Genomic DNA, 26,414 nt, shown 5'->3' on the forward strand with positions numbered 1-26,414 from the left:
TCGGGTGAGCACTTGTCGTAGGGTAGACGTGGGCTTGTGTGCCACTCTGATGCCCAGCGATTGTAGAAGTCTTGTGGTGAGTTCTGACGTGTTCCTGATGTAGGGTAGTGTGATGAGTGTGTCGGGGCGTGTAGAATCTTTCTGATGCTGTTCCTGTAGGCATCTCCTGATCCAGTTCTTTGGATATCCATTATCCTTGAACACTTGGAAGAGGTATTCTTCCTCTTGGCGTAGTTCCATGTTGCTGCAGTGTGTTGTTGCCCTTTTAAATAGCGTTCGCACGGAGCTATTGAACTTCAATAGTAACCATCCCAGCACCATCCCAGCACACACAAAGGAAGCTGAGCACTATCCCAGCACAAACAAACGAAGCTGCGTGCGAACACTATTTAAAAGGGCAACAACACACTGCAGCAACATGGAACTACACCAAGAGGGGGAGGAATACCTCTTTCAAGTGTTCAAGGATAATGGACATCCAAAGAGCTGGGTCAGGAGATGCCTACAGGAACAGCATCAGAAAGATTCTACACGCCCCGACACACTCATCACACTACCCTACATCAGGAACACGTCAGAACTCACCACAAGACTTCTACAATCGCTGGGCATCAGAGTGGCACACAAGCCCACGTCTACCCTACGACAAGTGCTCACCCGAGCTAAAGACACACTCCCCGCCATGGACAGGACCAAAGTCATCTACAAGATCCCCTGCAGAGACTGCGAGAAACACTACATCGGACAAACAGGAAGGAAGCTAACAACAAGAGTACATGAACACCAACTGGCTACAAAAAGACACGACCAATACTCACTCATCTCAATCCACATGGACAAGGAGAACCATGACTTCGACTGGGACAACACCAAAATCCTGGGACAGGCTAGGCAGAGACAAGCACGAGAATTCCTGGAAGCATGGCACTCCACGAAGCATGCTATTAATAAACACATTGAACTCGACCCCATATACATTCCACTACGGAGGAAACCCGGAAGTGAGGCAATCCATCGCAACGGACCCCAGAGTTTAAAAGCCAGGCGGGAAAACACACCGACGCTTCATCAGAGGCTGCACTGAGGATGTTACCCAGCACGGTAACGAAACGTCTGCGGAACAACAAACCAGCTCGGCGAGCCAACCAACCTCAATGCTGCAGCACATTTTGCAGATGGAGCACACAGCTGCTACTGTGGTCGTGGAGTGATAGGGTGGTTAAGGTGATAAATGGGGTGCTGATCAAATGAGATGCAATGTTCTGGATGATGTCCAGCTTCTTTAGTGTTACTGGAGCCAGGCCCTGCAACTGGCAAGCGGGGAATATTTTATAGCACCCCTGATTTATGCCTTATTTGTGATGGTCGTGTTTTGAGGAGTCATTCTGCACTCGCTGCAGAATTCCCAGCCTCTGACCTGCTCTTGCAGCCACGTTATATTTATAGCTGGTTCAGTTAACTATACTTGATCTTAGACAAATGGCCGAGAAGCAGGGAGGCAATGGTATTATTTCTGGACTGTTAATCCTGCGACACCGATAAAGTTCTGGGGACCTGGGTTCGAATCCCACCACAGCAGAGGGTGGAATTTGAATTCAATAAATATCTGGAATTAAGAATCTAATGATGACCATGAATCCATTGTCAATTGTTGGAAAAACCCATCTGGTTCATTAATGTCCTTTAGGGAAGGAAACTGCCATGCTTACCTGGTCTGGCCGACATGTGACTCCAGACCCACAGCAATGCGGTTGACCCTTAACTGCCCTCTGGGCAATTAGGGATGGGCAATAAATGCTGCCTGGCCAGCGACACCCTCATTCCGTGAATGAATAAAGAAAAAAAAGTTCAGTATCTGATCAAAAGAAATCACAGGATGTCAGCAGTGGACGGATTTAGCTGAGGAAATTCCTTTGAATGTCAATGCAGGACGATTAATTTTTCTCTTGTTGGAGTTAGTCATTGTTTGGCAATTGTTAACTGAATGTCGGGCAGATCTTGCTGTATATGGATATGAACTGCTATAGTGTCTGATGATCTGTGAGTTTTATTGAACAATGTACAGCAAATGTCCCTCTTTTTGAACTTGACGGGCTGCAGGGGAGCAGATTGACAGTGTAAAAAAATCACATGCCCTGTTAATTGTGAAACGGAACCCCATCCAGAGTAAGGTGACAGCAGATGATGCTCATTGGACTTTGTATTTGAGAACTAAGTTTGGCTTTCTTCCTAATTACCACTGATTTTAATCTTGCTGGTTCTCTCTGATGCTGCACCCTCTTAAATTCTGACTTGATGTCTCATCATTCAGTGAACAAGTATTAAGGGGTGTTTCTTTGGTGTGCTCTGACTCTCTCATCTTTTCAACATTCCCAAGGAATAGACTGATAATACTTTTTAATAGAAAATTGGGGTGCCTTTGTGTTTGACTTACCCAAAGAGTGGCTTCATGCATCACACTATGGGGCCCTTACTCAAGGTGTGCAAATGCTTTGTATTATTGTGTCCATCCCGTTAAAGGTGATTAATTCTCGAGTGAGTTCCATCCTTATTGAAATGATGGATTCACATTCAGCCCTATAAATCTCCCATTACAATCCCCTCCATCCTCCTCCCTGATCATTAAACCAGACTATTTGTGGCTGCAGGCAGCTGGCCCGCCTTGTTTTACTTGCTCAGTGTTTTGTCTGTCCAGTGTAGAGGAGACCACATTGTGAGCAGGTGAAAACGCTAGACTAGATTGAGTGAAGTGCAGGTAAACCATTGTTTCCCTTGGAAGGTGTGTCTGGCGCCCTGGGTAGTGAAGAGCACAGAGGTAAATGGGGAGGTGTTTCACCTTTTGAGATTGCATGGGAAGGTACTATGGGGTTGTGGGAAGATGTTGGGAGTGAGGAAGGAGTGGATCAGGGTGTCCAGGAGGGAAAGATCCCTGTGGAAATCTGATAGGGAGGGGAGGGGAATAGTGTCTTCTGATAGTATCCAACTGGAAGTGATGGAAATGATGGTTTATGATCCTTCCAACTCAGATGCTGGTGGACGGCAAGTGATAATCAATGGGACCGTATTGGCGTTGTGGGAGGGCAGAGAAAGTGTGAGAGCATACTGTGGGAATTGGGTCAATTATTAACACCTGCCCTCAGTCAATAGTTCTTCCCTTGTCTATAACCATTATCATTCCCATTGTCTTTTATTCTATGTCACATTTGATCTCTAATCTCCTTCACTCAGTATCTTTCCTTGGCCTTCCATTTTGTTCCACATGCACTCTCCCTTTTCAGCATAAATGCCATCACATTTCCACCTTGTACCCAAAACGTTAAATTCTTTTTTCCCCCACAGTTACTACCAGACCTGTTAATCTTCTTTTAACACCTTTCTTTAAAGATAAACTCAACCCTTTGTTTTCTATTCGTTTAGCCAATTCAATGTAAATGCTGGCACTGTCTTTATATTTCATGGACTTCCATCCTAAACTGGTTGTCAGTGCAATTCTTCAAGCACTTTGGGTTATTCGGTAAATGTTGTCAAATTGCAAAATGACATCTGATGCCAGCAACAATATTTTGAGTTTCACACACCAGGCTGGTTGGATATTGTGCCTTTCTTATTATAAACAGCTGAAGGGACATCTGAATGTATGAACAATCATGTTGACAACGAATTTAGGATTAGTCTGGTACACATGGGTGTGCTGCAACTCTGCATAATAACACACAGAAGTCTATTCATCGCAGACAGAAAGGACACCTGCAAGCACTGAATGCGTTTTAATTCGACAAAAATGACAGCCATTTGTTTGTTCATTGTTCAGGAAAATGACCTCAATGATCAGAGTCAACTGGTGTGTTTGAAATTTAGCAAAGCCTGGCTGTTAACTGTCAATTGGTATCAATAAGTGTATTCTTCATATTTACTAATCAAAGTCCAGTTGCCAACCAATCAACGTATTCATTTCATGCGTTACAGGCGTTACTTCTTCGCTTGCATTGGAATTTCTGAAATTTCCTGATGTCCTTCAATAAAATGTAGTGTTTTTCTTCATTCTTCAGGTCCTGTCCTATCCAGGCCATTATAATGGAGTTAGTCAAACACTTGAAGATCTCCACTTCTTTTCTGTATTCAATTCGATTCCCTGTTGTACTGCACATTATATATTTTACATTAGTATCTTTTTCTCTTTTTTATTGCATCTCTTTTGCCATCTGGTGATTACCAGTTTTGGCTGCAATCTCTTTCCTTCTCCTGTTGTTTACTTCAACAATCTCTTCGTTGAAGGGCTTCCATTTTGTATCTACTGTTTTGCATCCAGATTGTATCATTCCAGTCCTCTCAGGTAAGACTTCTTTTCAATTCACTGATGTTAGCCCCTCGCGGTTAAGTATCTTAAGGGTTGATTTTTTTAATTTCTCATTTTTACACAACTTTAGCTCCTGCTGATATCATGATCAGTATTCCCTAAATTTTCATACACTGGAGCATGTTCCACATAATTCCATAGACTTAGATTCAGTATGCCTTCCTCCCTCATTCAACTGGAAAACCTCTAAATCAGAAGATAGGAGTAGATGAAGTAGGAGCAATACAGGATATTCAACTCTTCGAATATCCTCCACCATTCACCTCAACAATTGATGATCTTGCACCTCAACTTCAGCTTTCTGCATTACCCCCATATTTCTTAGTTCTGATAGAACCCAAAATTTGTTGACCTCTGTCTTGAATGTACTTAATGACAGAGCATCAGAATTCTCTGGGGTGGAAAATTCCGATATTCCCAACTGATTTATGTGAAGATGTGACTCATTTTAGTCTGAAATAGAGTCATAGAGCTGTATGGCACGGAAACAGGCACTTCAGTCCAACTCATCCATGCCACTCAGATATTGTAAATTAATCTAGACTTATTTGGCCCATTTTCCTCTAAACCCTTCCTACTCATGTACCCATCCAGATGCCTTTGAAATGTTGTAAGTGTACCAGCCTCCACCACTTCCTCTGGCAGCTCATTTCATGCACACAACACCCTCTGCATGAAAAAGTTGCCCCTTAGATCTTTTTTGTTTTATCTTTCCCTTCTCAACATAAACCTATCCCCTCTAATTTTGGACTCCCCTACTCTGGGAACAAAGACCTTGGCTAATTACCCTATCCATGTCCATCATGATTTTATAAACTTCTACAAGGCCACCCGTAATCTTCTGACGACCCAGAGGAAATATCTGCAGCCTATTCAGCTTTGCCATGTAGCATTACACTCCAATGCCAGCAACATCCTTGTAAATCTTTTCTGCACTCTTTCAAGTTTAACAATAGCTTCCCTATAGCAAGGAAATAAGTACTGAATGCAGTATTACAAAAGTGGCCTAACCAATGTGCTGTAGAGCCCCAACATGACGTCCCAACTCCTATACTCAATGTACTGTTCAATAAAGTCAGGAGTACCAAAGACATTCTTCACTACACTGTCTACCTTTTCAAGGAACTATGAAACTGCAGCCCAAAGTCTCTTCGTTTGGCAATACTCACTGTGATCTTACCGCCCTGATTTGATTTACCAAAATTTAACACATTTTGTATAAATGAAACTCTATCTGCGTCTTTGGCCCATTAGCCCATCTGATCAATTTCACATTGTTCAGTGAGATAACCTTCTTCAAAATCCAGTGCGTCAGCAATTTTGGTGCTATCTGTAAACTTACTAAACATTCCTGCTGTATTCACATCCAAATAATTTACTTAAATGACAGAAAGTATTAGACCCAGCACCAATCCTTGAGACACACCACTGGTCTCAGATCTCCAGTCTGAAAAACAACCCTCCACCACCACCCTCTGTCTACCTCCCTCAAGCCAATTTTGTATCCAATGGCTAGCTCTCCCTGGAATCCATGTGATCTAACCTTGATAACCAGTCTACAATGCAGAACCTTGTCAAACACCTTGCTGAAGTCCATATAGACAACGTCCACTGCTCTGCCTTCATCAATCCTCTTTGTCACCTCTTCTAAAAAAAACTCAATCAAGTTAGTGATTTCCCAAGCAGAAGAACCATGTTGAATGTCCCTAATCAGTCCTTGCCTTTCTAAATACATGTAAATCCTATTCCTCAGAACACCCTCCAACAACTTACCCACCACTGACGTCAGGTTCACCAGCCTATAGTTCCCTGGCTTTTCCTTATGACCTTTCTGAATAATGGCACTACATTAGCCACCCTCCAGTCTTCCAGTACCTCACCCATGGCTATTGATGGTACAAATATCTCAGCAAACCGCCGAGAAATCCCTTCCATTGCTTGCCACAAAGTTCTGCGATACACTTGATCAGGTCACGGGATTTATCCCCTTTTATCCATTTTCTGATGCCCAGCACCTCCTTCTCTGTAATATGGACTCTTGTCAAGATATCACAATTTATTTATCCAAGTTCACTCAAATGTAACGAGGGGTGCTTCAGGTTTCAAGCGATCGATTGTGTAAGGGGGCTCTGCAGTCAAGGGCACAAACAGGCCATTTTGCAGCTGGCAACAAGATAGCAGAGTGGCGGGTTGCCTTCCTGGCGTCAGGATCAAGAATATCTTGGAGAGGGTGCATAATGTTCTCAAAGGGGAGAGGGACCAGCAGGAGCTCGTTGTACATATTAGAACTAACGACATAAGAAGGGAAATAGACAAGATTCTGAAGACACAATATAAGAAGTTAGTCAGGAATTTTAAGAAGTAGTCCTTTGATGATAGTAATATCTGGATTATTGCCGGTGTCACGACCCAGTGAGGGTAGGGATAGGAGGATAGAGCAGATGAATGTGTGGCTGAGGAGCTGGTGTAAGGGAGAAGGATTCACATTTTTGGTTTGGGGGTAGAAGTGACCTGAAGAAGGACAGATTGCACCTGAATTGGAAGGGGACTAATATACTGGTGGGGAGATTTGCTACAGCTGCTCGGGGGAATTAAAACTAGTAAGGGAGGGAGTGGTTGGTCGCACAGAAATAATGAGGAAAGAGATCAGTCTGAAATTGGTGCAGTTGGGAAAAGGAGCAAGTCAAACAGTGAGGCCAGGCAGGAACAAAGCAGAGAACAGAGTAGGACAGATAAACTAAGCTGCATGTATTTCAATGTGAGAGTCTAACAGGTAAGGCAGATCAACTCCGAGCATGGTTAAGAACAGGGGACTGAGACACCATAACAATTACAGAGACGTGGCTCAGAGATGGACAGGACTGGCAGCTTAATGTTCCAATGTATAGATGCTATAGGAAGGATTGAAAGGGGGAGGGGTGGGAAGAGAGGAGGGGGAATGGCGTTTTTGATTAGGGATAACATTATGGCTGTACTTAGGGAGGATATACCTGGGAATATGTCCAGGGAAGTTATTTGGGTGCATCTCAGAAACAAGAAAGGGAGATAACCTGATTGGGATTGTACATTAAACTTTGATTTGATTTGATTTATTTATGTCACGTGTACCTAAGTACAGTGAAAAGCTTTGCTTGTGAGCAGTACAGGCAGATCATAGTAAGCAAGGGCATACAGATACAGAGTGAAAAAAAAATCTCGAACAGAATAAGACATGCAAGTTACATCACACAAGACGTGCCAGACAAGGTCAACAATAACAATATCAGCATTATTTGAAATTGGAGAGTTTGTTCACCAGTCTAGTAACGGCAGGAAAGAAGCTGTTCTTGAACCTGCTGGTGCGTGTGTTCAAGCTGCTGTATCTTCTGCTTGATAGAAGCGGTGTAGGAAAGCATGACTGGGTTGCGATGGGTCTTTGATGATGTTGGCAGCCTTTCCATGGCAACGAGATGCATAAATAGAGTCCAGAGATTGGGGTTTGGGTCCCTTGATGGTCTGGATTCTGCATACAACCTTCTGTAGTTTCTTACAGTCCTGTGCACAGCAGTTGCTGTGTCAGACCGTTATGCACCCGAAATGAATGCTTTCTATGGTGTATCTGTGAAAGTTGATTAGCTTCCTTATGGGCATGCGAAATTTCCTGAGCTGCCTGAGGAAGAAGAGGCGTTGTTGTGCCTTCTTGCTCATTGCATCAATATGGGAAGTCCAGGGCAGGTTGTTGCTTATGGTCGCTCCTAGGAACGTGACACTCTCAACCTCCTTAAACTCCTCTCCGTTGATATAGCTGGGGGCATTTTCTCCTCCTTTCTTTCTGAAGTCAATGATCAGTTCTTTAGTTTTGTCAATGTTGAGAGAGAGATTGTTATCATTGCCCCACGTCACCAAGTCCTCTATCTCCTTTCTGTATTCTGACTCATCATTGTTTGAAAAGTGTACTCCCATGGTGGTGACATCAGCAAATGAGCAAATGGCTTTTGTTCAGAATTTGGCAACACAGTCGTGGGTGTGCAGGAAGTATAGTAGTGGGCTGAGAATGCATCCTTGGAGGGCTTTAGTATTGAGTATACTATCGTGGAGGAGGGGTAGTTTTCTATCTTCATCATACCATGTATATATCGGAAAGCTGAGGATTCATTTGAAAGGGACAGGGCCGAGATCTAGGTCTTGGAGTATTGAGATCAGTCTGGAGAGTTAATGGTGTTGAAGGCAAAACAATAGTTGATGAGCAGAATGGCATGCGTGGCCTTATTGTCCAGATGCTACAGGGATGTCTGCCGGGCTAGGAAATGGCGTTGGCTGTGTACATGTTATGATCATAGGCAAATTGCAGGGGATCGAGGCAGGCTGGGACACCAGATGTGGACCATGACCAGCCTCTCGAAGCACTTTATGATTATGGAGGCAAGAGCCATTGGGTGGTAGTCATTAAGGCACATTGCATGTGCTTTCGCAGGTACAAGGATGAAGAGACCACCCCACCCCCTGCACACACACCCCAAGAGTCAGCAGAAAATTGAGAAACAAATGGGTAAGGAGATCTCAGTTATCTGTAAGAATAAAGGGTGGTTATAGTAGGGGATTTTAACTTTCCAAACATAGACTTGGACTGCCATAATGTCAAGGGCTTGGATGGAGAGGAATTTGTTAAGTGTGTACAAGGAAATCTTCTGATCCAGTATGTGCATGTACCTACTACAGAAGAAGTGAACGTGAACTTTCTCTTGGGAAATAAGGCAGGACAAGTGGCTGAGGTGTCAGTGAAGGAGCACTTAGGGTCCAGTGACCATAATTCTATTAGTTTTAAAATAGTTATGGAAAAGAATAGACCGGACCTAAAAGTTAAAGTTCTAAATTGTTTGAAGGCCAATTTTGATGGCATTAGGCAAGAACTTTCAAGAGTTGATTGGGGACGAATGTTTGCAGGTAAAGGGTCGGCTGGAAAATGGAAAGCCTTCAAAAATGAGATAACGAGAGTCCAGAGACATTATGTTCCTGTTAGGGTGAAGGGCAAGGCTGGTAAGTTTAGGGAATGCTGGCTGAGTAGGGAAATTGAGGTTTTGGTCAAGAATAAGATGGAAGCCTATGCCAGCAGAGATTAAGTGAATCCATAGAAGAGTATAAAGCAGTAGGAGTATACTTAAAAGGGAAGTCGGGAAGGCAAAGTGGTAGGTATGAGATGGCTTTGGCAAATAGGGTTTAGCAGAATCCAAATGGATTCTATGAACATTTTAAAGGGAAAAGAGTAACAATGGAGAGCATCAGCCCCTTAAAGATCAGCAAGGCCAATGTGATGTAGAGCAGGAGTTGGGGGAATACTAAACTAGTATTTTGCAGCAGTGCTTACTGTGGTGAAGGATATGGAAATGATAGAGAAATGGGGAAATTAATAGTGACATCTTGAAAAATGTCCATACTACAGATGAGGAGGTATTGGATGTCTTAATACTCATAAAGGTGGATAATCCCGGTAACCTGATCAGGTGCTAGGCCCCTTGCTGAGGTATTCGTATCATTGATATCCGCAGGTGAGGTGCTGGAAGACTGGAGTCTGGCTAATGTGGTACCAATATTTAAGAAAGCTGGCAAAGAAAAGCCAACAAGCTCTGCACCAGTGAACTTGACATCAGTGGTGAGCGAGTTGTTGGAGAGAATCCTGAGGGATAAGATTTTGATATATTCGGAAAGTCAAGGACTGATTTGGGATAGTCAACATGGCTTTGTGTGTGTGAAATCTTATCTCATTAACTTGATTGAGCTTTTTGGAGGAAGTAACAAACAGGATTGATGAGGGCAGAGCGGTGGATGTGATCTTTATGGCCTTCAGTAAGGCGTTCGACAAGATTTCACATGGTAGACTGGTTAGTAAGGTTAGATCACATGGAATATAGGGAGAACTAGCCATTTGGATACAAAACTGGCTCAAAGGTAGAAGACAGACAGTGGTGGTGGAGGTTTGCTTTTCAGACTGGAAGCCTGTGATCAGTGGTGCATCAAAAGGCTTGGTGTTGGGTCCTCTGCTTTTCATCATTTGTATAAATGATTTGGATGTGAACATAGGAGGTATGGTTAGTAAGTTTGCAGATGATACCAAAATTTGAAGTGTAGTGAACAGCGAAGAATGTTACTTCAGAATATAATGGAACATTGATCAGGTGGCCCAATGGGCTGAGGAGCGGCAGTTGGAGTTTAACTTAGATACGTTTGAGGTGCTGCATAATGGAAAGGCAAATCAGGGCAGGACTTATACACTTCATGGTATGGTCCTACGGAATGTTGCTGAACAAAGAGACTTTGAATGCAGGTTCATAGCTCCTTTGAAAGTGGAGTACCAGGTAGACAGCATAGTTATGAAGACATTTGACGTGCTTGTCTTTATTGGTCAGTGCATTGAGTTTCAGAGTTGGGAGGTCATGTTGTGGCTGTACAGGACATTGGTTAGGGCCACTTTTGGAATACAACGTGCAATTCTGGTCTCCCTGCTGTAGGAAGTATGTTGTGAAACTTGAAAGTGTTCAGAAAAGATTTATAGGGATGATGCCAGGGTTGGAGGCTTTGAGCTATAGGGAGAAGTTGAAGGCTATTTTCCGTGGAGCGTCTTAGACTGACAGTTGACCTTATAGAGGTTTATGCAATCATGAGGGGCATGGAATGGGTGAATAGCCAAGCTCTTTTCCCCAGGGTGGGAGAGTCCAAAACTAGAGGACATAGGTTTAAGGTGAGAGGGGAAAGATTTAAAAGGGACCTAAGGGACAACTTTTCACGCAAAGGTTGTTGCATGTATAGAATGAGCTGCCAGAGGAAGTGGTGGAGACTGGTAAAATTACAACACTTAAAAGTCATCTGGATGGGCATATGAATAAGGAACTTTTGGGGGCATATTGGCCGGATGCTGACAAATGGGATTCGATTTATTTAGGATATCTGGTCGGCAAGGATGAGTTGGACCAAAGGTCTGTTTCCATGCTGTACTGCTCTATGACTCGATGACTCTTTGTCCTTCTCCACAGTAAATACTGACAAGAAATACTCATTTAGTATCTCATCCATCTTCTGCAGTTCCATGCACAGACGGCCTTGTTGATCTTTGACGGGCCCTATTCTCTCCCTAGTTACTCTTTTGTCCATAGTGCGTTCAGTCTTTTTGGATTCTCCTTAACCTTATTTGCTAAAGCTATCCCATGTCCCCTTTTGTTCCCTGAATTCTACCTTGAGTAGAAACCTGCTGCCATTATACTCCTTGATGGATTCACTCGATCCCAGCTGTCCATGCCTCCTTCTTTTTCTTGACCACAGCATCAATTTCTCTAATCATCCTGCATTCCCTACACTTACCAGCCTTGCCTTCACGCTAATAAGAATACTCTAGACTCCCATTACTTCATGTTTGAAGGCCTCCTCCTTTCCAACCGCCCCTTACCTGAGAGTTTTGAAAGATCTTATCTAATACCATCAAAATTGGCCTTACACCAATTTGGAGTATTTAGAATCAGATCTATAATTTTGCAACGCTATTTTGACGCTAATAAGATGATGATCACTGGTCGCAAAGTGCTTCCCCACTGACACCTCAGTCACTTGTCCAGTTGTATTTCCCATGAGAAGGTCAAGCTTTGCTCCTTCTCTGGACGGTGCATTCACTTACTGATTAATAAACTTCTTTTGGACACACTTTACAAATTCCTCTCCATCCAACAAATTTACTTCATCAGTCTTACCTCTTTCTCTGCCTTGCTGTTTCCTGCCTTGACTATTTCACTTGGTCCTCGTCTCAACTGCACCAGCTTCAGATTTATCTCTTTATTCTCTGTCTCTTTGGGTCCCATCCCCACCCCCTTACTAGTTTAAAGCTTTCTGAGTAGTACTGGCAAATCTCCCCTCCACGATATTGGCCCTCTTCCAATTCAGATGCAAACCATCCTTCTTATACAGGTCACTTCCATTCCAGAAGAGATTCCAATGATTGAAAAATGTGAAACCCTGTTCCCTGCACCAGCTCCTCAGCCACACATTCATCAGCTCTGTCCTCCTATTCCTACTCTCACTAGCCAGCGTCACCGGGAGTAATCCAGACAGAACTACTCATGGAGATCGACCTTTTAACCTTCTGCCTAGCTTCCTATATTCTCTCTTCAGAATCTCGTCCCTTTCTCTTCCTATGTCATTGGTACCAACGTGTACAACAACATCCTGCTCGTCATCCTCCCCTTTGGGAATATTTAAACCCTCAAGACATTCTTTACCTTGGCACCAATGAGGCAACACACTATCGTGATGTCTCCCTGTCGGCTGCAAAAACAGTTGTCAATGCCCCTGACTAGAGAGTCCCCAATCACAATCAATCACCTGTAATGTGACGTACTGCTCAACACAGTAGAGCCAGTCTCGGTACCAGAAACCTGGCTGTCAGTGGTACATTCCCCTGAGATTCAATCAACCCCTACATTTTCCAAGACAGCATACTTATTTGAGACGGGGACAGCCGCAGGAGACTCCTGGACTCGCTGCCTACCCCTCCTATCTGTTCTAGAGGTAACCTATCTACCTGACTATCTCTGCGTTTTTTTTTCTATCTTCTGAAACTGCCATTCATCACACCATCTGGCTCCTGTAAATTCTTCGTTGCCTCTAACTGCCACTCCAACTGATCCATGAAATCTGATAGGATTCACAACCAACACACTTCCTGCATACATAAACATCAGTGCTCCAAACCATGTGCTAATGTTGTGGCCAATACTCCCCGTAAGTTGAATGACTATGAAGTTATACAGAAATCCCATGTGAACATTTAAGATCACTTGCAAATTGTCCACTTAACTTACATGCACAGTCAAATTAAATGAATAGACGACCCTTTCAATCTTCTCACAAAACACATGGGGCATTGATGTTCACTTCTTGTTCTGTATACTCGAAGGGGAACAGGTGCTTTCAGAACCATCCCATCAATATTTAATGTTTTAATGTTTTAATTTTATCGCTTTTCAATCTTCAAAGTTTGACGGAACAAAACCCTGAGTTACACGGTCTTCCTGTATGGAGGTCTATACACTGTCCCCCAGTTTCCAATTTCCAAAGTTAGTTCTCTTGCATACATTTCAGCATGTTCTCCTCCGCTGTGCCTGCTGTAAATGAACATGTGAACAAGAAGTTGAAGTAGCCCATTTAGCTCTATAATCCTGCTTTGCAATTCAATATGATCATGGCTGACTTGATTTTAACTCCAAATCTGCATTTACACCTACCCCTTTCACTACCTGGCTAAACAAGAACATATCAACCTTTGCCATTAAATAAATTAAAGGACTTTGCTTCTACCAATTTTTTTAAAAAACAGACTTGTAAAGACTCACAAAGCTCTGAGAGATAGATAGATAGATAGATAGATAGATGGATAGAGAGATAGATTGATAGACAGACAGACAGACAGAGAAAGGGAAAGATAAAGAGAGAATCGCCCTATTTCTTCACTAATTGGAAAAAAGCTGATTTGCAAATTGTGACTCCTAGTTCTACATTTTCCCAGCAGAGGAAACATCCTTCCCACATCCACTTCGAAATCTTTTATATTTCAGTCAAATTACCTCTTCCTCTTCTAAACTCAAGCAGATATAAGCCTAGCCTGTTCAAGTTTTCCTTGTAAAATATCACCCTCATTCCAGGTTATTAGTTTACTAAACGTTCTCTGAACTGCTTCCAGCACATCTACATCCGTCCTTAAATAAGACAGAAAATATTTTTCTTTTTTCTTTTTATGATTTTATTATCACGTGTATTTATTCGTTTATATGATGACACTGACGATATCTGGGCCAGCAGTTATTGTCCATCCCTGACTATCCCTTGAGAAACTGGTGATGATCTGTCTTCTTGAACGATTGTGGTCCCAATGCTGTCAGTAGACACACAACACTTTAAGGCAGGAATTCAAGGATTTTGACCCAGTACTGCGCACAGTGTTCCAGATTCGCTCTCATCAAAGCACTGTATAATTAAAGAATAACCTCTCTTCTCTTAAATTCAAATCCCCTCCTGGCAAATTCTACGAGATTTCCCTATTGATTTTTCTATGCGCATGCTAACCTTTTGTAACTCATGCACTAAGACAGACAGATGTCCCTGCATCTCAAAGCTTTGCAATCTCTCACCACTTGGATTATATTCCTCTGTTTTTTACTTCCTGCCAAATGGGCAATCTCACATTTTCAAACATTGTGCTACATTTGCCATGTCTTTTCCCACTCAACTAACCCCTCTATGTCCCAATTAGTATTGTTAAACTGTCTTTGCAATTTGCAGTGGACCCCAAAATCATTTTGGCAACAGTACTGAAGACGTTTTCTCCAGGAATTGCCACTACCCTACTTAAGCTACTTTAGTACTGCTGCAATAATAGCATCTACCCAACAATATAGAAAAATAGTCATGCACGTCCTGTCCAATCAAAACAGGACAAAATCAACTCACCCAATTGCAACTGATCAGTCTACACTTGAACGTCAGTAACTTGATGTATGAGTTCATCAATAGTGCTATCATGCTGCACTTTTCTGATCAATAACCTGCTCACTGATGCTCAGTTAATGTGTAGCCAGGATCATTCATCTCCTGACTACATCACAGCCCCTGGTTCATTCATGGATCTCCTCACTTATCCTATCTGCTGACACCAGTGAATTCACACTGAGGAGAGGCTGTTTACCTGCTTCATGCTTGTGAAGAGTTTCCCTCATTCAGCCCACATTTTGTTACTTTTGTTTATTTTACGTTGTTTACGTTACATAGCTTAAGAAAGGCATTCATCGCAAAAATAGTGTGAGTGAACCCACTCTGCACTGATTCAAACACAAATATATAAATTTTTAAACGAAGGACGTCAACATCCTGCGCAGTACTCCAGTTGTGCTTTTTCCAAGATCCCATACAGCTGCAATAATATTTCTGTACTCTTGTCTTCCATTGCCCTCACAATAGGGAACATGTTGCCACTTGGCTTCTTAAACACGTGTTATACCGGCATATTAACGTTTTGTGGTTTCTATATCAGAGCTCTCAGATTCTACCGTCCCTCTGAATTTGACAATCTTCCTTTCAATATTATACAACGTAATGATCTCAGCTGATGTTCCCATCAGACAAGTCAGACCCCAGAATTTTTTAAAAATGTTAATGTCATGGTCTTTCATGAAATATAAACACACAATGCAGCATATTTGATTTCAGTTATAAAACAGTAATTTATTATATGAGAACATGAAAGAAAAAACAAACTAAGCATCCAAAACACAGCACCACAAAATTCCATCTAACCCCAAACACTGTACACTTAATGCAAATACAGAGAAAAATGTTCTTCCCTACCAATTCTGTAGGTTGAAGTAATCACTTCTTTACAGTTCTCATTCTGTGAGCTGCGAAACCTTTTTCTTTAACTCACCCAACTGTAGACCTTACAGAGAGATGACTTTTTCTCTTAAGCGTTCTGAACATAGTCATGTTTTTTTCTAGGACAAACTATTTATATTTGTAACCTCAGTCAGGTCTCCTGAAAAACACATCTCTGTGTTTTCTTACCTGAAACTCATCCTTTATTATTTGCTACAACACCTTGCTGTCCTGGGTCTGCTGCAATGATCCCAAGACACGCAACACAACTCAAGAAAAATGCCTAATTTTCCTCTCATGCACCTTACAGCCTCCAAAACCCAACTTCACATTTTCGGAACCTGACCGTATGATGTCTGTTCTCAATTTTTCTGACATTCATAGAAACATGGTGATTAGTTTCAGGAGTCAACCCGTCAGTGCTCCAAGCCTTCTCTACCATTCAGTCTCATCACGGCTGATCATTCAGCACAGCATCCTTCCCCTGTCTTCCTTCATACCCTTTCATCCCTTTAGTCCTAAGAACTACACCTATGTCCTTCTTGTTTTGGGCTCAAACGTTTACTGTGGCAGAGAATCGCAAAGGCTCACCAGTCTCTAAGCAAATAAATTTCTCCTAATCTCTGTCTTAAATGGCTTTCCCTGCATTCTTCGACAGTGATCCCTGGTTATGGACTCCCCAGTCACCAGGAATATCCCTCCTGCATTTACCTTGTCTAGTCCTGTTAGAATTTTATAAGTTTCAATGTGAACCTCCCTTATTCTTATAAATTCTATTGAATATTATGCTATGCATTCCAGTATCAGTCCTTCATGCAGCAGCCTTGCCATCCCAAGAATCAGTCTGGTAAACCTCCATTGCACTCCATCCATAGCCAGAACACCTTTCCTCAGATAAGGAGACTAAAATTCACACAATAGTGCAGGTGTAGTGTCACCAAGGCCCTAAAATTGCAGCGAGACATCACTGCTCCTGAACTGGAATTCTCTCGCCAACGGACATTTGTCTGCTTATAAGAGATAACAAGGTGTAGAGCTGGATGAACACAGCAGGCCAAGCAGCATCAGAGGAGCAGGAAAGCTGACGTTTCGGGTCTAGACCCTTCTTCAGAAAGGGTCTGCTTCACTGCTTGTTGCAGTCGTCCTCCCTCTCCCCCCCCTCCCATTGTCTTCTCCTCGGTTTTACTGCGTTGCTGCTTTTGTGTCTGACAGGCAAGCTGAATGACTGATGTCTCGCCCATGTAATTAACACACATCTGATTCCTCACCACTGTGTAATGTACCTTTTCCTTGCCTGGTGAAAAGCCGGTGACATACAGTTCCTGATGAATTCCATGACTCCATTTGCTCAGAGTATGACACATGATCCGCAAAACCTTCTTTTGCACTGTGCTGGAAAAAAAATTTGAATGAGAAAGAAAAAATGTGACAGCGGGCCTAGAAAATACAAAGGCAGGTTTTGAAATTGATTTGAATGAATCTGCTAAGTAGGAAAGTACAATCATGAAAGCTGATGGATTGTCATAAAGCCAAAGTTGTTGAATAATATTAATCAGGGAAGGTAATTCGTTTGATCTCCTACTGGAATGTTAGATGTGGGGAAGAAAGAGAGAGGGAGAGAGGGACGGAGTAAGAATGAGAGAGGGGGAGAGAATGCGAAAGACGGGGGAGAATGAAAGGGATTAGACAGAGAGAGAAGGCAAAAGAAATAGAGTGAAAGGGAGAAAGGAAGCAACAAAAAGTGGGGAGGATGTATAGGAGAGACAGAGAGAGAAATAAAAGAAGGAGAGAGATCAGAAAGGGAGAAGGTGAGAAGGGATGAGGGGGAAGTCACACAGAGAGAGAGAAACATAGAAAATATGAGAGGTATAAAGAGTCCGTAAGCGTAGGAGAGAGAGAGAGAGAGAGAGAGAGAGAGAGAATGACAGAGACTTAGCAAGAGAAAAATGGAGAAATGAAATGAGGGGGAGGAAGAGGGATTTCATAAATTTGCAACTCAATCAGAACTTCGGTAGAACTATCCAACCCCAAGACTTCCATGCATTGGAAGGGAAAGGGCAGCAAACACATGTAAATGCAATCATTTTCAAGTTCCCTTTCAAATTATCGACTTTGCAGTATTTGATCTTTCTGCAACCCTTGCTGAGTCACAGTCGTTGAATGCAGGATGTTGCCGAATGAAATGGTCAAAGTACCTTCACAAGATGCTTGCTCAAGTAGAAGATGGCCCATGATTGTCCTCTCAAAGGCTAACCAGGGATGAACGATTACCTTTCTCCTCAGGCTACACCCCTAGAATTAAAAGCCTTCACTGTATAATTTGTTCAAATACAATCTCCCCCTGTACGTGTATGGACAGTGTTTCAGAGATAGTAGGAACTACAGATGCTGGAGAATATGAGATACCAAGGTGTAGAGCTGGATGAACACAGCAGGCCAAGCAGCATCAGAAGAGCAGGAAGGCTAACGTTTTGGGCCTAGACCCTTCTTCAGAAATGGGAGAGGGGAAGGGGTTTCTGAAATAAATAGGGAGAGAGGGGGAGGCGGAGAGAGGGGGAGGCGAATAGAAGATGGATAGAGGAGAAGATAGGTGGAGAGGAGACAGACAGCTCAAAGAGGTGGGGATGGAGCCAGTAAAGATGAGTGTAGGTGAGGAGTTAGGGAGGAGATAGGTCAGTCCAGGGAGGACGGACAGGTCAAGGGGGCGGGATGAGGTTAGCAGGTAGGAGATCGGGGTGGGGCTTGAGGTCAGAGGAGGGGATGGGTGGGAGGAAGGACAGGTTAGGGAGGCGGGGACAAGCTGGGCTGGTTTTGGGATGTGGTAGGGGGAGGGGAGATTTTGAAGCTTGTGAAATCCACATTGATACCATTGGGCTGCAGGGTTCCCAAACGGAATATGAGTTGCTGTTCCTGCAACCTTTGGATTGCATTGTTGTGGCACTGCAGGAGGCCGAGGATGGACATGTCGTCTGAGGAATGGGAGGTGGAGTTGAAATGGTTTGTGACTGGGAGGTGCAGTTGTTTAGTGCGAACCAAGCGTAGGTGTTCTGCAAAGTGGCCCCCAAGCCTCTGCTTGGTTTCCCCGATGTACAGGACGTCACAACGGGAACAGCGGATACAGTATACCACATTAGCAAATGTGCAGGTGAACATCTGCTTGATGTGGAAAGTCTTCTTGGGGCCTGGGTTGGGGGTGAGGGGGGAGGTACAGGGGCAGGTGTAGCACTTCCTGCGGTTGCAGGGAAAAGTGCTAGGTGTGGTGGAGCTGGAGGGGAGTGTGCAGTGGTCAAGGGAGTCACAGACAGAGTGGTCCCTCTGGAAAGTAGATAAGGGTGGGGAGGGAAAAATGTCTTTGGTGGTGGGGTCGGATTGCAGATGGCAGAAGTGTCGTGGGATGATATGTTGGATCCGGAGGTTGGTGGGGTGGTAAGTGAGGACGAGGGGGTTTCTGTTTTGGTTGTTATTGCGGGAAGGGGGTGTGAGGGATGAGTTGTGGGAAATGTGGGAGACATGGTCGAGGGCGTTCTCGACCACTGAGGGGGGGAAGTTGCGGTCCTTGAAAAACGAGGACATCTGAGATGTACGGGAGTGGAATGCCTCATCCTGGGAGCAGATACAGCGGAGGCGAAGGAATTGGGAATAGGGGATGGCATTTTTGCAGGAAGGTGGGTGGGAGGAGGTGTATTCTAGGTAGCTGAGGGTGTCGGTGGGCTTGAAATGGATAATGGTTTCCAGGTGGTTGCCAGAGATGGAAACAGAGAGGTCCAGGAAGTAGAGAGAGGTATCAGAGATGGTCCAGGTGAGCTTAAGGTTGGGGTGGAAGGTATTGGGTGAAGTGAATGAACTGTCGAGCTCCTCGTGGGAGCACAAGGTGGCGCCGATACAGTCGTCGATGTAACGGAGGAAGAGGTGGGGTTTAGGGCCAGTGTAGCTAAGAACGAGGGATTGGTCCATGTAACCTACAAAGAGGCAGGCATAGCTTGGGCCCATGCAGGTACCCATGGCCACCCCCTTTCTCTGTAGGAAGTGGGAGGAATTGAAAGAGAAGTTGTAGAGGGTGAGGACGAGTTCAGCTAAGCGGATGAGGGTGTCAGTGGCGGGGGACTGGTCGGGCCTGCGGGACAGGAAGAAGCGACAGATGACATGTCCATCCTGGAACTCCTGCAGTGCCACAACGATGCTACCCGAAGGTTGCAGGAACAGCACCTCATATTCCGCTTGGGAACCCTGCAGCCCAATCGTATCAATTGGATTTCACAAGCTTCAACATCTCACCTCCCCCTACAGCATCCCAAAACCAGCTCAGCTTGTCCCCGCCTCCTTAACCTATTCTTCCTTCCATCTATCCCCTCCTCTGACCTCAAGCCCCACCCCCATCTCCTACCTGCTAACCTCATCCCGCCCCTTTGACTTGTCCGTCCTCCCTGGACTGACATATCTCCTCCCTAACTCCCCACCTACACTCACCTTTACTGGCTCCATCCCCGCCTCTTTGACCTGTCTGTCTCCTCTCCACCTATCTTCTCCTCTATCCATCTTCTATCCACCTCCCCCTCTCTCCCTATTTATTTCAGAACCCCCTTCCCCATCCCCATTTCTGAAGAAGGGTCTCGGCCTGAAACGTCAGCCTTCCTGCTCCTCTGATGCTGCTTGGCCTGCTGTGTTCATCCGACTCTACACCTTGGTATCTCAGATTCTCCAGCATCTGCAGTTCCTACTATCTCTGAAACAATTTTAACCCCACTCCGAATTCTCTTCTAAGGATGCCTACTTTGTAGAAGTTAACCTCCTCCCTCTAGAAAAACCTCAGTGGATCTCTCTCCCACTGCAACTCTCTCGTAATCTCGTCGGCCCTGAAACTGCTCAACCACGTCCTGAAGCAAACCAGGTACTACAGCCACATCACCATTCTTAGTACCTGCCTACAGAAGCAGATCATCCCCAATGGACCAGAGTCCACATTTAGGCCTTCCCAATTTGGCCCCAACCACGACAATGTCTACATTCAGAACATTGAAATCCTTCAGAAGCATTTCTCCCTGAGACTACTGAAACACACACTCGCAGTGATGCGCCGGCATCTCCTGGCACTACAATCAAGCCTACCCCAGCTCAGAGAATCCCTCTCCCAGACCTGCAAAGGACGTCTCCTGTTTTTTATTCTTCGTAGGATCCACAACCTGAACTCACAATTCTACTCAGCTTTATTGGACACTAAAAACCGTAAGTACAGTAAACTTACTGGTGCCTGCCACCCAAAACGGGCTTCCTCCACTCCCCAAATCCCCACCCTACCCAGGACCTTCCCCACAATGTGCCCGCCACAATTGGCCAAGTGGCCACTGTCGGAGCACCCACGGATGACGTCACATCCGCCACCGCCGGGTGCACCACTTCCGGGACAGCGAACGCCATCGACACAGTTGCTGATGCCACCGCCTCCATTTCTGAGGCCAACACCACTGACACTGAGGACGCACCTGCTCATACCGCTGCTGCCGCCGCCTACCCCGCGCTGCCCACCGCTTCCACAGCCAGCTGCTCCAGAGGAGACTGTAGCCCCCAGCCCTGCTGGGTCTTCACCATCCCCCCAGACCTCCTCTTTACTGAGAACGAATGGTCAGTCCTCAGTAAAGGGCTCACCTTTGTCCCCCTCCACCCATGCATCAATGAATACAGCTCACGCTTGGACGTTGAGCAGTTTTTCCACCGCCTCCGCCTCCATGCTTACTTCTTCAACCGTGAACCTAACCGTCCCTCTACTGACCCCTTCTCCCGCCTCCAACACACCCACTCCTCTTGGACACCACCCCAAGGCCGCCTACCCTCCCTCAACCTCTTCATCTCCAACTGCCGTCGCGACATCGATTGCCTCAAGCTCTCCACCCCTCTCACCCACTCCAACCTCTCCCCCACAGAACGTGCAGCCCTCCGCTCCAATCCCAACCTCACCATAAAACCCACGGACAAGGGAGGCACAGTTGTAGTATGGCGCACTGACCTCTACATCGCCGAGGCCAGGCGCCAACTCTCCGACACCTCCTCCTACCTCCCCCTTGATCATGACCCCACCCCCGACCACCAAACTATCATCTCCCAAACCATCCACAACCTCATCACCTCAGGTGACCTCCCATCCAGAGCCTCCAACTTCATCGTTCCCTAACCCCGCACCACCCGCTTCTATCTCCTTCCCAAAATCCACAAACCTGACTGCCCTGGTCGACCCATTGTCTCCGCCTCCTCCTGCCCCACCAAACTTATCTCCACCTATCTCGACTCCATTTTCTCCCCCTTGGTCCAGGAACTCCCTACTTATGTCTGTGACACCATCCATGCCCTCAACCTCCTCCAAAACTTCCAATTCCCCGATCCCCAACACCTCATCTTTACCATGGACGTCCAGTCCCTATACACCTGCATTCCCCATGCAGATGGCCTAAAGGCCCTCCGCTTCTTCCTGTCCTGCAGGCCCGACCAGTCCCCCTCCACTGACACCCTCATCCGCTTAGCCGAACTCGTCCTCACCCTCAACAACTTCTCTTTCAATTCCTCCCACTCCCTACAGACAAAGGGGGTGGCCATGGGTACCCGCATGGGCCCAGGCTATGCCTGCCTCTTTGTAGGTTACATGGAAAAATCCCTGTACCATAGCTACACTGGCCCTAAACCCCACCTCTTCCTCCGTTACATCGACGACTGTATCGGCGCCACCTTGTGCTCGCATGAGGAGCTGGAACAGTTCATGCACTTCACCAACACCTTCCACCCCAACCTTAAGTTCACCTGGACCATCTCTGATACCTCTCTCTTCTTCCTGGACCTCTCTGTTTCCATCTCTGGCAACCACCTGGAAGCCAATATCCATTTCAAGCCCACCGACACCCACAGCTACCGAGAATACACCTCCTCCCACCCACCTTCCTGCAAAAATGCCATCCCCTATTCCCAATTCCTTCGCCTCCGCCGTATCTGCTCCCAGGATGAGGCATTCCACTCCCGTACATCTCAGATGTCCTCGTTTTTCAAGGACCGCAACATCCCCCCCTCAGTGGTCGAGAACGCCCTCGACCGTGTCTCCTGCATTTCCCACAACTCATCCCTCACACCCCCTTCCCGCAATAACAACCAAAACAGAATCCCCCTCGTCCTCACTTACAACCCCCCCAACCTCCAGATCCAATGCATCATCCTCCGACACTTCCGATATCTGCAATGGGACCCCACCACCAAATATATTTTTCCCTCCCCACCCTTATCTGCTTTCCGGAGGGACCACTCCCTTGTCCACGCCACACTCCCCTCCAGCCCCACCACACATAGCACTTTTCCCTGCAACCGCAGGAAGTGCTACACCTGCCCCTATACCTCCCCCCTCACCCCCATCCCAGGCACCAAGAAGACTTTCCACATCAAGCAGATGTTCACCTGCACATTTGCTAATGTGGTATACTGTATCCGCTGTTCCCGTTGTGACCTCCTCTACATCGGGGAAACCAAGCAGAGGCTTGGAAACCGCTTTGCAGAACACCTACGCTCGGTTCGCACTAAACAACTGCACCTCCCAGTCACAAACCATTTCAACTCCCCCTCCCATTCCTCAGACGACATGTCCATCCCGGGCCTCCTGCAGTGCCACAACGATGCTACCCGATGGGTGCAGAAACAGCACCTCATATTCAGCTTGGGAACCCTGCAGCCCAATGGTATCAATGTGGACTTCACAAGTTTCAAAATCTCCCCTCCCCCTGCCGCATCCCAAAACCAGCCCAGCTTTTCTCCACCTTCCTCCCACCTATCCCCTCCTCTGACCTCAAGCCCCACCCCATCTCCTACCTGCTAACTTCATCCCGCCCCCTTGACCTGTCTGTCCTCCCTGGACTGACCTATCTCCTCCCTAACTCCCCACCTACACTCACCTTTACTGGCTCCATCCCTGACTCTTTGACCTGTCTTTCTCCTCTCCACCTATCTTCTCCTTTAACCATCTTCTATCCGCCTCCCCTTCTCTCCCTATTTATTTCAGAAGCTCCTTCCCCTCCCCCATTTCTGAAGAAGGGTCTAGGCCTGAAACGTCAGCCTTCCTGCTCCTCTGATGCTGCGTGGCCTGCTGTGTTCATGCAGCTCTACACCTTGGTATCTCTGGTATGGATAGTGCCTGTTTAGCAAACTATTTCCCCCTGAGGCTAACAGAGAACGTTCGAAATGCTCAGCAGCTTCTTTGCAGAGAAAAAGAGCTCAGGTTTAAGACCTTTGTGGTTTCTTAAATTTGAGATGGTACAAAATGGTAGATGGAATCTTTCACACAAATATATTCAAACAATTTTTGCAAGTTATTTATTAATATCTCCTCACAGGATAGGCACCACTGTTAGTTTTATGCTGGAATCCAAAACACTGATATTTCAATTTCAGTTTGGAACAGATCGCAGTTTGACACTAATCTCAGATCTGGAAACTCAATTCCAGCATTTCCCGTTGTTCTTCCCGAATCTAAACCCAATTGTAAAGGAAAAAAAAACACAGAAAATACTGGAGAAACTCAACAGGTCTAACAGCATCTTAGACTTCTGCAGACGAATCATCCTGGATTTGAAACCTTATCTCTGCTTCTGTCTCCACAGATTCTGTCAGTTAACATTTCCATTGTCGTAATCTCTTATGAATGAAAAGCTTGGCAATTTTAATGCTGCAGCTGACACTCCAAGAATGAAACTGCAACTGAACATCTGCAACTGGGTACACCACCAATTGCAAGTACCCCCCCAAGTCAGTCACCATTCTGACTCGGAAATGTGTTGCTATTTCTTCAATATTGCTGGGCCAAGGTATTAGAGTTCTCTCCCTAACAGCGTTGTGAGTCTAGCGAAAACACGTTGATTGCACTGGTTCAAGAAGGTAGCTCACTCCCGTCTTCTCAAGGGACAACTAGGGTGGGCATTAAACGCTGGATCCAGCCATCAATGTCCATGTCTCATGATGTGAAGTGCTCCCCTCAGCGTTGTGGCCACACGAGCACTGTCAAAACCAACAATAACATTGGAGGTGAACACTGAGGATTCCACTCTCCATCTTCTTCGATTCTGACAAAAGAACACAGTCACTGCAACTACAACTTGGATAGGAAATTAATGCTTGCTTTGCTGCCGATGCCCTCATCCTTTGAATGAATGAAAAAAGCCAGGACCTTGCTTCCAGTTAAAGCATATAATAAAGACCAAAGTGTCATTTTCCCTGAACTGTGCAAGTTGTAGGTAGGTAAGTCGAAGGAATGAGGGATGGGCTATTCCTACCACCCAGAAGACAATAAAGACAATGTTCTCATTAAAGCTTTGCAAACTGGTGCGCAACCACTGAGTGAATTAACTCGTTGTCTTTCCTAGTGAGTGACGAAGGCTGGCCATTAAATATTTATTGTATTAAATGGAAATCAAGGTTTTTGGAGAGCTGTCTGCAACATGAATTAGGCTCGAATCAGTTAAGCCATGATCTTATCACATGGCAGAACAGGTTCAAAGGGCCAAATGGCCTGCTGCTGCTTCTATTTCTTATTGTCTTACTTGGGATTACAGAGGTTTCTATGCACAACTGAAGTCCATGAAATTAAATATGCAGCACGGAATGGTTACAATATTCCCTAAGAACACGGGAAACAGCATGTTGCGTTTACTGATTGTTTTCATAAAAGAGGATGGTGTAGAGGAAACCCTTCTGCATTCAGCTGCCAGGATTATTGCTACATTTGATATGACTGCGCTTATTTGGTTGTAACACTTGGGGGCGCAGTCCATACACATGCCCAGTTATAGTCTCATTTTCGGACTGTCAGCTGGCAGGTCGAAAACGTGCGAAATGTTCTTTTCATTCGGTCAAGGCACTGTGGGAGTCACTAACTAGGCAAACATGTTATTGCTCATCTTGAGCTGAGCTGCAGTCTTTGATCCATTGCAAACTCTGGCCTTGTAGTGACACCCACAGTGCTGTTGGGAAGGTAGGTGAAGTTGATGGTTGTAAATAAAAATAAAGACGACTGAACGAAAAGAGATTTGGTATAGAGAAGTTGCGCAACCAAGGCAGGATATATGCTACCTGAGAGCAGGGGAAGTGTGAGTGAGGTTTATGGAAGTTCTGACCACGGTGTTCCAAGTCTGATGTGTTGAGAAAGTTTACGGCAGGAATGGAGGACTGCAAATACGAACCCCCTGTTCAAGATCATGGAGGGGGTTGCAGCAAGCTCCCACACACCAGTAATATCAATTGGAACCGCGATCACGGGCAAAGTTAATAATACTTGGACAAAGTATAAGTTAACAACCGGCAGTTTGTGGTGATTTGTTAATGGCTGGGACCTGAATTTCCAATGGCTTTCAACATTCTGTAAAGGCAGGAAGCTCGCAAAATGGAGTGGGTAGATTATTAGCAGTAAATCTCATTATGGTGTCATAAAACTTGCGTTATAAATACAAGAGTTATTTTGTCCCAATTTGAACATGCAGGGCAGCAAACATTTATTCATACAGTCATAGAGTCATACAACATGAAAACAGATGCTTCGGCAAAACTGGCCTATGCCAACCATGGTTCCTGAACTGAACTAGTCCCGTTTGCTTGCGTTTGGCCCATGTCCATCTAAACCTTTGCTATCCATGTACCTGTCCAAATGTTGTTTAAA

At 45.2% G+C, this 26,414-nt stretch overlaps 1 protein-coding gene across 1 annotated transcript in view; it reads right to left on the bottom strand.

The window, feature by feature from the left end:
- Window positions 1-17,061, bottom strand: part of LOC109913595 (zinc finger protein 79-like) — a 34,173-nt gene extending 17,112 nt beyond the window's left edge. The window contains exon 1 of the mRNA XM_048619272.1: window positions 17,026-17,061. The gene's annotated coding sequence lies outside the window, so the exon portion shown is untranslated. The remainder of the gene's footprint in view (window positions 1-17,025) is intronic.
- Window positions 17,062-26,414: the final 9,353 nt, after the last annotated feature.

The sequence above is a fragment of the Rhincodon typus genome, chromosome 42, assembly GCF_021869965.1.
Source record: "Rhincodon typus isolate 14 chromosome 42, sRhiTyp1.1, whole genome shotgun sequence".
Classification (NCBI taxonomy): domain Eukaryota; kingdom Metazoa; phylum Chordata; class Chondrichthyes; order Orectolobiformes; family Rhincodontidae; genus Rhincodon; species Rhincodon typus.